Consider the following 12,223-nt stretch of genomic DNA (forward strand, 5'->3'; position numbering starts at 1 on the left):
TGGCCATCATCAAAAAACCTAGAAACAATAAATGCTGGAGAGGGTGTGGAGAAAAGGGAACACTCTTGCACTGCTGGTGGGAATGTGAATTGGTACAGCCACTATGGAGAACAGTATGGAGGTTCCTTAAAAAACTACAAATAGAACTACCATGTGACCCAGCAGTTCCACTACTGGGCATATACCCTGAGAAAACCATAATTCAAAAAGAGTCATGTACCAAAATGTTCATTGCAGCTCTATTTACAGTAGCCCGGAGGTGGAAACAACCTAAGTGTCCATCATCAGATGAATGGATAAAGAAGATGTGGCACAGATATACAATGGAATATTACTCAGCCATAAAAAGAAACGAAATTGAGCTATTTGTAATGAGGTGGATGGACCTAGAGTCTGTCATACAGAGTGAAGTAAGTCAGAAAGAGAAAAACAAATACCGTATGCTAACACATATATATGGAATTTAAGAAAAAAAAATGTCATGAAGAACCTAGGGGTAAGACAGGAATAAAGACACAGACCTACTAGAGAATGGACTTGAGGATATGGGGAGGGGGAAGGGTAAGCTGTGACAAAGCGAGAGTGGCATGGACATATATACACTACCAAATGTAAGGTAGATAGCTAGTGGGAAGCAGCCGCATAGCACAGGGAGATCAGCTCGGTGCTTTGTGACCACCTAGAGGGGTGGGATAGGGAGGGTGGGAGGGAGGGAGACGCAAGAGGGAAGAGATATGGGAACATATGTATATGTATAACTGATTCACTTTGTTATAAAGCAGAAACTAACACACCATTGTAAAGCAATTATACTCTAATAAAGATGTAAAAAAAACACAAAACAGTAAGTCACAGAAGTACAGAGAATATATGATTCTAGTAATATAGAGTAGAATAATAGGCAAAATTAAACAACATGTTGGGTAGAAACTCATACAATTGTGGTAGACCCTTCAAGGAAAACAAGGGAATTATTGATATAAAAGTTAGGTGTACGGGCACCTCTTGGAGGGAGGAAGGGAGTGTGGTCAGGGGAGGGCACACGAGGGCTTCTGAGACATTGGTGAAACTCTGTCTCCTAAGTTTGTTGGTGGATCCACAGGTGTTTATTTTACTGCGCTTACATCTGTACGTGTACAGTCCATGCACTCCTTTGAATGTAGGATAGAGTCACAGTAATAAAAAGAAAAACAAAAGGTGAGCATGTAGATTGAAGGGACACACCAAGTCTTAAACAGAATAGGTACAAATATGTCCTCACACAGACACAGCAGAACAGAACGACAGAACAGCAGCCTAGAGAAAATCTTCAGAACCAGTAGAAAGTCATGTGCCTAAAAAGCATTGATACTTGACAGCGGACTTAGCAGTAACGGATGACAGCAGCTACCTGAATGACCTCCAAATGCTGAGGGAAAAGAATTCCTTACGCACAAATTATACCCAAGATCTAAGGTGCAATAAAAACATTTTAGTCATAGAGACCACGAGAGCTTACCTCTCACAAAACCTCAGTGGAAGAGCGACTGAAGGATATTTTTCAGCAGAAGAAAACAGGACCGGAAGGAATGAGTTGGAGACCAAAAGTGAAGACAGGCAAAGAAACTAGTCAGCATGTTGGAAAATCCAAAGTAGCGCTAGCTGTAAAACACAAGAAAGCAAATTCAAGGAGTTTTAATAAGTTGGAATTAAATAATACACATCATGGGCTTCCCTGGTGGCCCAGCGGTTACGAATCCGCCTGCCAATGCAGGGGACACGGGTTTGAGCCCTGGTCCAGGAAGATCTCACATGCTGCGAAGCAACTAAGCCCATGTGCCACAACTACTGAGCCTGTGTTCTAGAGCCCACGAACCACACTATGGAGCCTGCGTGCCACAACTACTGAAGCCCGCACTCCTAGAGCCCGCGCACCGCAACGAAGAGGAGCCCCCGCTCGCCACAACTAGAGAAAGCCCACGCGCAGCAACGAAGACCCCAATGCAGCCCAAAATAAATAAATAAATAAAATTAAAAAAAAACACGTTAATAGCATGACTGGTGGTGTATAGCATGCAAGGATTATGAGAGTCTTGCTTTGTTCTCTGGGAAGAGTAATATATTAACTCCAGGTTTTTGTTGAGTACACACAGTTTAGAGTTTTAATGGTAACCTCTAAGATAATAAAGTGTATAATTTTCAAACTAAAAGAAGAAACTAAGAGAATAAAAAAATATACAGCAGGTAGGAAATGAGCAAAAAGAAGCATGAAAAATGCATGATAAATAGAAAACTAAGATTTATCTGGTAGAAATAACTCCCTGTAATGAGCTATTGCAATAAGTGTGGGTGGTTAAACCATATATTAAATTATATGCTAATGAGCAGATTAACAAATTAATACTAATAAGAAATTAATAGAATCTGGCTCTGTGCTATTTTCAAAGAAGAAAGGTCGAAAGTGAAAAGACAGTAAAGGATGTTCAGGCAGAACAGAAAGGGGGCATAGAAGGGGTTGCATGGGGTGGAAATAACCCAGGCTGACGGCCACCAGAGGGGAGTGGGTCAGGAGAGGCGGGGGGAGGAGGCCTAATGAGGAAGTGATGTGAGATCTGAGGTACAAATAACAAGGGTGAGCGGCCACGTGCAGACCTTGAGGCAGAACATTCCAAGGGTCTTAAGGGAGGAAGAAGCTTAGCACGTTTGAGGAGCAGAAAGGTCAGTGAACTGCTGAAAGAGTGGTGTACAAACTACATCAGGAGGCGTCTTGCAGGATATTTGCATTTTATTTTTAGTGCAGTGAGGGTCAATTGGAGAGCTGCTAGTAGGTGAGTTACATGATCTGTCTTTTAAAAGATCTTTCCGGCTACTGTGTACAGATTGCATTCTGGAGAGTTACAGAGAAGCAAGAGGGAAGCAGGAAGGTCACTTAGTAGCCAGGAAAGTTATTCAAGAGAGAGAAGAGTATGGCTTCATCCAGAGGGGATCCAGAGGGGCTTGACCAGAGGGGATCCAGAGGGGCTTGACCCAGAGGGGATCCAGAGGGGCTTGACCCAGAGGGGATCCAGAGGGGCTTGACCAGAGGGGATCCAGAGGGGCTTGACCAGAGGGGATCCAGAGGGGCTTGACCAGAGGGGATCCAGAGGGGCTTGACCAGAGGGGATCCAGAGGGGCTTGACCAGAGGGGATCCAGAGGGGCTTGACCAGAGGGGATGTAGTGGACAGATGGAGACACAGACAGGTTGGAAATATGTTGATTGATTAGGTACACAGTCCACGACAGGGCGGAGTCAAGGCTGACTCTCAGCTCAGGGCTTGAACACCTGGGTTGATATCGGTGTCTCTCACTGAGCCGAGGAAGACAGAGTGGCTGAAGACTGGGTGGGCGGGTAGAGGTTGCAATCAACAATTCTGTTTAGGTTGAGATGACTATGAGCTTATGAAAGCGGAATTTCAAGTGGGCAGCTAGATGTCTCAGTGTGAGCTTAGTGCAGAGTTGTGAATTGCAGATATGAATTTGAGAGTTGTCAGGGTGTGGGCTGGACTGGATCGACTCACTTAAGCAGTGAGTGTAGATAGAGGAGGACCTGGGGTGGACACCTGAGGTTAGGGCTACTAGATTGAGCAAATAAAAGAGAAGATGCCCAGTTATATTTGAATTTCAGATAAACAATAAAGACTTTCTTTTAGGGTATGTTCCATGAAAAATTGGGGACATACTTATAATTTAAAAAATCATTTGCTGTTTATCTGAAGTTCAGATTTTATTGGACATCCTGTAACTTATTTGGCAATCCTACCTGAGGTACTCCTGTTTTTAGATGAAGTAGAGAAGGATGAGAAGCAAAGAAAATGTCCCACTTAGTGCGGCTGTGCGTCCTATTTCCCCCGCAAGTGATGCCATCAAACAACTGTTTATTGTGCTCGCAGGTTCTGTGGGTCAGGGATTGGACAGGGAATAGTGGGCATGTGTGGGGTCTCAGCTGAAAGACAAAGGCTGGCTCGACTCAAGGCTCACTTATACACATGTCTGCTGGTTGATGCTGGCTGTTGACTGGCGTTTCGGCCACGGCCACCTGCTGGAGACTGTACTTGTGGCCTCTCTATGTGGCCTGAGATTCTTGCCAATATGATGGCTGAGTTCCAAGGGTGAAGAGAAAATGAGAAGAGGCAGAGACAGAGAGAGAGATTTTGTCACTCAAATCTCCTGATTCCAGGTAACTTGATCCATTCAACAAGGAAACTTTAAAGGGGAAACTCTTCCATGCCTTGCCTTGTGCGCTGGACCATAGTAGGGATGGGAAGAAAGTGATTGCTCACTTGTCAAATATTTATGGGCCAGGCCCTCTGCAGGGCACTGGAAATACTAAGGTGCTTAGCCATGGCCTCTGCCCTCAAAGCACTCACAGTATGGATGGATATGTGAGGTGGGAACAGATATGATGGGAGAATCAGGGCTGGGCATCCCATTCAAACCCAGTCCTGGCTTTGGGGGAAGAGGATGCAAACGTGCAACAAGCTATTTAGATAAACTAGTGGGTGACTAAGGATTCACAGGATGAGACAGAGGACAAGAGCAGGTGGAAATCTGGGAGAGGGGGCAATCGGCGTAGGTTGCGTTAGCTTAGAAAGACTGTGCAGGAGAAACAATTTGAGCTAGACTTTCTGGGAGGAGGAGAATTTAGATAGTGATCACTTTCCTTGGCCAAAGTAACATCATAGACATCACCATCGTAAACAGGTAGAAACCTAGTGATCACATAGTTCAGTTGAAGTTTTAGAAGAACTCACACCTTCAGGTACATATTACATATATTCCCATTCAGCTTTAAATAAGTACTGAAAGCTCCTTAACCTATGTTCTTCTATCCTCTCCTCTCTCATGAAGAAACTCCAGGAGTGAATTTATCTTTTCTTTTTAGTCTTATTGAAATATTTATTTAAATAATAACATAACCATTCACCCATATTTTCCCAACAATAATGTGACCCAGTAGGAGGAGACCCAAGTCTTTCCAGGTCACAGAATCCTCCATAAAAGTCTTCCTGGGGAGCCTTCAGGAGAAGCAATGGAAAGGGGGTGACTTCTTGATATGAAAAACATCAAGCAGCCAAATTTCTGAAGACTGACTGCAAACCACAGGGGCTGTCACCACGCAAATGGCATTTACCATTCCCCACATTTTCATAATTAAAAATGTCAAAAGTCCAGAATTGTTGAAAGACTAGTACAGTGACTATCAGTGAACTTCCACGACCAAATTCAACTATGGATAACTTTTTGCTATATTTGATTTATCATTCTACATATTCACATATATCTTTGAGTATAGAAATTAAGTTACAGGCAGGTCACTTCTATGCATTTCAACAATCATCTTCTAATCATGAGAATATTGTCCTACACAACCATAAGAAATGTTCAAAAGTCTTCGGTATGATCTAGTAGCCAGTCCCTGTTTAAATTCCCCTAGTTATTCCCAAAGTGTCTTCCTTGGTTTTTCTTTTTTTTTTTTCAAGCCCAGATTTACCAAGTTTCTCTTACTGTATCTGGTTAAAATGGCTCTTTAGTCTATTTAAATATGGACCAGTTGTCTCACTTTTTTGTGTGACACTGATATTTTGCTTTTGTTTTTAAAATCAACTGTATTGAGGTATAATTTAAATTTAGTAAATTGCAGTCATTTCAAGTGTACGTTCATACATTTTGACAGATGCATCAATGTAACCAGCACCCCAGTGAAGATACAGATTTCTATCATCCCGAAAAACTCCTTTGTGCCCCGCTGCAGTCATTCCCCTTCTGCCCCTGGTCCCAGGCAACCATTGATCTGCTTTCCACTATCATATGGATTTTCTGAAGAGACAAGGCTGTTTGTCTTGTAGAACGTCCCACGTGCCTAATTGCCTCCTTGTCATGTCATTACCTTGATGCCCTAGCTATTGAATTTTCTGTGCATTGAAATTAGGACTAAAGACTTCGTTAAGTGCAGGTTAAACACTCTGTAGGTGGAGAAAATACTCCATAGGTGATATGGAGTACTTCCTGTTGCATCGTATCAGGAGGCTCAATGCCAGGTGTACCATTGTTAGGGATGCCAAGTTTGCTCCCTTGGTTGAGCTGTTGGGCACAAGGGCTTTTCTTGTGCAAAATTAAAAATTTTGGCAAGTCAGGTATGTAAAAATTGGCAAGTCAGGTATGGGGTGGTACTTTGGTCATGACCAAAGATTCTTCCATCTCCCCACGACTTTACCCAGTGGTTGTAGCATTCATTGATGGTTCTTGCCTGAATGAGTTATTTCATAGGGAGTTGCAAAATGATGATTTCCTAATTCTATCATTTCTTCTACTTTTGTTACCTGGTATTCTTTGGTAAAGAAGAACTTTCTTTCATGAACTGGGGAGGAACTTCAGCTCCTAAAAAGGCACAGTAAATGCTGATTCCGTTACCCTTAGTTACAATTAGGGAAAATTTGAGCATTGAAAAAGGAAAGAAAACAAACAAACCATAATTGAAAGTAAAATACTGAACAACTAAAACTCTGATTTAATTTTATTTTTGCCTGTGTAATACAAGCATTAAAGCTGGTTTAATGCAGAGCATTGTGAATTGTACTGGTAACTCTTACTAGGCTGCCTGTCAGTTAAACCTTCATTTAACATGCAGGTTTAAGGCTGGCACACTCACTGCATTTCCCCCTTTAGTGACTTGAGCTGATAGAGGGGAGGGATGTGGACTTTGGAATCAAATGCATCTGGGCTGAATCCTGGCTCTGCCACGTACTTGCTGGATGGCTTTAGGAAAGCATTTGACCTCTCTCAGCCTTACTGCTTCCCTCTGGAGGTAGAGCAGTGCTGAGAATGAACGCAGGTGCCGTAAGCGAAATGTCTGGCTCAGGTGAGCAAATGATCATCTTGGATCCTTTCGTTTCCCTTGAAGGAGAAGTAGGGACACAAAAGAGGAGCTGCCTTAGCTTCAGAACCAACAGAGAAGTGGGGCTGATCAGACACATAAAATTGTGGCCACGAAGGCAAAGTCATGATTAACTGTTGGCTTACTCTTCCTTCCTTTACTTATCTGGTGCTTATTGAGTGATGTCTTTATTCTAAGAAGAGAAGGGGGCCACCACATGTGTGTTGCTGCCGGTCCTGACCCGTCCTTGGGTGTGGGATTTCTCCTGGGGCACTGATGCTGATTCCCATCCAGCCTCTCCCAGGATTTCTAAAGCCAGAAAGGGAATCCAGTGCAGGGTGGGAAGGGAGGGGTGGGCTGGATGCTGATGGACAGTGGCTTCTAGAAAGGCAGAGCCTCTGAGAGAACCAGGAGGAAAAGGGAAGACCTGTGTTTTAGCACAGGTTTCCATAGCAGTTACTATGCAAGAAACCACTCCAACCATGAATAGAGTATCAACTGAATGAAAAAAGCAGGAAATATATGTATTAAATGATGCAAATCATGTGCAGGAGTTGATATGAACAAACACACTTGTGTGGCCGGGTGAGGGGACGCCAGCTGGTGGAGGTGGCTCAGAAGATGCCGCTCTAAGAGGAGATGTGCCAAAGGGAGCCATGGTTTTCTCTCAAGTTTAGTTTCTGTCTTGAGGAAAAGTTTGCAACTTTCGCGCGGTTACAGAGGAAATACTCCACGTGGCTGATTTAATGTAGTTTTCCTCCAGAATACTGAGATTTAAGACCACTATTTTTCCTGTGTTTGGAATTGTAAGCTCATAAAAATATACGTGCTCCTAAATGATGTAAAAGACAGATACTGTTCCAAATAATTGGGGAGTTTCTTGAGTTTAAAATACGTAAGCTCATACATTTTAGAGGTTCAGCAAGTGATATGATTTCACAAAATCTGTTGTGATACTGTGACCTGATGGGATATTTTTAAAAAGCAATAGCACCCTAAGCGATTTCCCTGGTGGTCCAGTGGCTAAGACTCCGAGCTCTCAATGCAGGGGCCCGGGTTCGATCCCTGGTTGGGGAACTGCATCCCACATGCCACAACTAAGGATTCTGCATGCCGCAACTAAAGATGTTGCAACTAAAGATCCCGCACGTGACGACTCTAAGACCCAGCACAGCCAAATAAATAAATAACTGTTAAAAAAAAAAAAGCAATAGAACCCTAAGAAGATTTGAAAATGGAGCAATATTACAAGCATCGAGTACCAATTAAATAAAGACACAAGGTAACTTCAGAATGCTATATAAATTATTTTAAAAAGTGCCTCATGAATATATTAGCAGGGATATTTATAATGGAATTATAATCCACTCATACACCAGACATTCTGCCCCTGAAATCTTGTCGTCAGGAGACTGACAGCTAGACAATCAATGTAACCACATGGCTGCTCAGAGCACTGTATCAAGCATGGATAATTCCAGGTGTGCTACCCAATAAAAATGGACCCTCTGCCCTCACGTTAACTCCTTTTAACAGGCCTGGTGGGCCAAGGATCGATCACATCTAAAGCTACAGGGTTTTAGATGCGGCCGCCAAAGCCAGCAACACCAGCTGTGCAGGGGAGGAGAGGCCTTTGGCACCACATGCAAGACAAAACCCAGATATTTCAGAAGAACTTCAAATTTTCAGAGTTCTCTTTTCATGAGTACGTGTTAATGAGTTCCAAGGAAAAGCCGGGCCCGATTAGGAAATGTCTCAGGAAAAATGGGACGCAGTCATGAGGAGGACGAGGGTCCTTCCAGGGTGGCCTTCTGCTCAACGGAGATTTAGAGATTCATTTTACAGTCTTCTTCTTGCTGACATCAACGAAGGGCACAGCTGGTTGAGGGCTTTCACTTTCCCCTCCTGGGCTATGACCCGGCCAAAGAAGCGCTGCACCAAATTCAGGGACGGGCTAGAAACCCAGCACAGGGTGTGTGTGTGTGTGTGCGCGCGTGCATGTACACGCGTGTGTGTATACACAAAAAGACGCATATCCAAGCGGTCAGCTGACCCTGAGGGCATCCGTGGAAGTGTGATGCTCTCTGTTGGTTACTGTGAATCTGTGTGCTTTAGATGGTTCTAACATGTTAGTCAGTTCCTGGTTGTTATGATTTTTTTCTCCCTCTGAGAATATTGGAGGGTCCAGATCTCTTCATTATATCAACGTAAGTCACTAACTTAGGTACTTTGAGGACAAAACCAGACACAGACCCTACCCTTGAGGGGTTTACAGAGGAAGGCAGTGGTTCTCAACTTTGGTCTCACACTGAAATTGCCCTGGGAGCCTTGTAAAATGCTGGAGCTGGTCTCACTCGAAGAGATCCTGACTTAACTGGCCCAGAATGTGGCCTGGGCTCCTGAGTGATACTAATCTGCGTTCAAAGTGGGAGTCATTGCGGTAAAGGAGAGACAGAGGCTCCCAAAGTCCACCAGCTAAAGAGGAGGAACAGTTTCCAGCCTCCGAGAGTGGTAATACCACTATATGAACATTATGGAAGTGAACTAAATTTGAAGTTACTGTTCTCCTTCATGTACATACATACTTACTCATGCATGTATGTATGTACGTGTACGCATATATATTACAGATGTGATACACTCTTCTTGTAATAGATCCGGTGACATAGAAGTAATCCAGGAAACATACCTGCCCCTAACTCTGCACTCCCACTCCCTAGTGTGTGCCACCCACAGTAGGTGCTCCCTGTGCAATTCCCCAGGCGCCTTTCTGTGCATTTTGAGCACCTACACATGCACATGTACTTCTATGCCTACAAAAGTGAGATCAGGTTACGTAATTTGATTTTTAAAAAAAATTAACAATTTTCATGGCTACACCGTTTTTTTTTTTTAAGAGGGCGTGGTGGTCATGTGTTGTTTTGCTGTTTTGGTATCACCCTGAATCCGGTGACAGCATCGCCAATTTGCTTTGGAGGAGCTACGTTTCCCCTAACAGATGCAGTCTGGTGGAGCCGTCAGTCGAGATGCCTGGATCTCCTCCACCCAAAGGATGTCCACCTAGGTGCCCCCAGTTTCTGCCCCCTACGCATGTTGTGATCCCTTGGTCCTTTCCTGTCCTTTTTTTTTTTTTTAAAGAAGATGTTGGGGGGTAGGAGTTTATTAATTAATTTATTATTTATTTTTGCTGTGTTGCGTCTTCGTTTCTGTGCGAGGGCTTTCTCTAGTTGTGGCAAGCGGGGGCCACTCTTCATCGCGGTGCGCGGGCCTCTCACTATGGCGGCCTCTCTTGTTGCAGAGCACAGGCTCCAGACACGCAGGCTTAGTAATTGTGGCTCACAGACCCAGTTGCTCCGCAGCATGTGGGACCTTCCCAGACCAGGGCTCGAACCCATGTCCCCTGCATTAGCAGGCAAGTTCTCAACTGCTGCGCCACCAGGGCAGCCCCATGGCTACCCTTTTTAATAGCTATTTAGTGTTCTTGGCCGTTTGGTGTGGATCATTCTCTTGTTTACTTAGCCTCTCCCCATATGGACATCCTTTTCTGGTTACTTTTGTTTTAATTGATGTAAAAACTCTTAGAGCAGTAACACCAATAGTTCAACAAGCAAAATTAAAACTCTGACTCAGAATCTCATTCTGATTAGGGAAGAACTTAGTCATTGTCGTCTTATGAAAGTCACAAACCTTTGTTTATGAATCTGGAACCACTTCCGACTTAATGCTCGTGCTTTAGGGCAAAGAAAAAATGGAGAAATGTTCTGGAAAATAAGTATGGTTTCTACTGGAAACCATGAAAGGAACATGAGTGTGATCATTTTTGTGTGGGAGGAAAAGAATTAACAATAGCGCAATAGACTAAAAGAAAAAGGAAGCAGAAGGGGTGCGGCGGCAAGCAGACACCCCCTCACTACATTTCTGATTCCCTCCCTTATTTCGAGATGAGGCTGGTTATGCATGTGTACATCACTTGGGGTGACTAAGCTGCAGGTGGTGTGGAAGGCAACAGCTGTCTCTCCTCCGTCACTGGCGTTATGAGCAAGAGGTGCTGGAGGGGGAATCAAATCAGGAGCCACCTTCGGCTTCACTTTCAGTTTCATGAAATCGCCACTGCTATTGTGGAGAGTGTCACCTGCTTCTGAGAACTCTCAGCTGGTGGTGAAACCAGCAGGTAGATTTTCCAGGCTGGAATGCAATTGTGCAAGCATCCAATTAGACGTTCATTCCATCCGAAATAAAAATCATACCGTGCCCTGGCCCACACTTTACCAGCTGCCTCCAGCATGGCGTGGAAGGGATTGATTGTTTAGAGCCTGATAAAAGTGCTGAGTTACCCTAGAGGTAACAGCAGATGTCTCGATTCAAGAGGTCCTGAGAGAAATTCTCTGGTGCTTGAGCCTGGCACTTTGCCTGACCCTAGCTAGTCAGAGTTAATACTATCATTTATCAGGCTTATTATACTGGATGTGCTTATTTAGAAACACAGCTGCTTGGGGTTTAGAAATGGATTATTTTGCCTAAGAAACAGATGACAGGAAAGAAAAACAATCAGCATTCCTAGCCAGGCAGTTTAATTTCCCTAGAATTTTTTCTCTTCTAGTAAATAATTGTGTCACGATATTTTGGGAGATATGTCTGGGAAAACACCCAACATACATCATACGCTAATCCTAACGGAGCCAGGAGTTCCGGAGGCTTCTGGGGCCAAGGACCGATGCATCCATAGGGCTGGGGCCCAGCAGAGGGCTTGGGTTCCAGCCGCGTGGGAGGGAACATGACAGTGGCCTTTCTCAGGGGAACAAAGTATGGTGCCAGGCAGTGGGAGCTCAGGAATCAGATATTCAGAGGAGTGTTGGCCCCTGCACAAGCTGGGGAACCCCCACCCCCATCCAACAGGAAGTTGAGAACGATGCAGCACCTCACATGGGGAGAGGTGGAGCCTGATCAGGACACCCACCAAACACCCTGACTGCTGGTGTCCACACCACCTTCACTAAGCACCTACCACGTGCCAGACAAAAGCCAGGTGCTCTACATGTGCTAGCTCTTATCGTCACTACAACCTTGGAGACGGACATGATTATTCCCATTTTACAGATGAGGAAAATGAGGCTCCAGGGAAATTAAGCTACTTGTCCAAGGTTAGCTGGCTTGCAAGTGGCAGAGCCAGGATTCAAACCCAGGTCGTGCTCTTTGCTCTGTGTTGCTGTGTCCTAACGAAATGTAGTAAATATGGTAAGAAATGTGTACCAGCCCTTTTGTGGCCATCGCTGAAGCGCCGGAGGCCAAAATGAAGTTCATTCCCTTTGTGACTTCTGACTGAAGCAAGA

Source organism: Stenella coeruleoalba (assembly GCF_951394435.1).
Source record: "Stenella coeruleoalba genome assembly, chromosome: 18".
In the NCBI taxonomy this organism is placed as follows: Eukaryota; Metazoa; Chordata; class Mammalia; order Artiodactyla; family Delphinidae; genus Stenella; species Stenella coeruleoalba.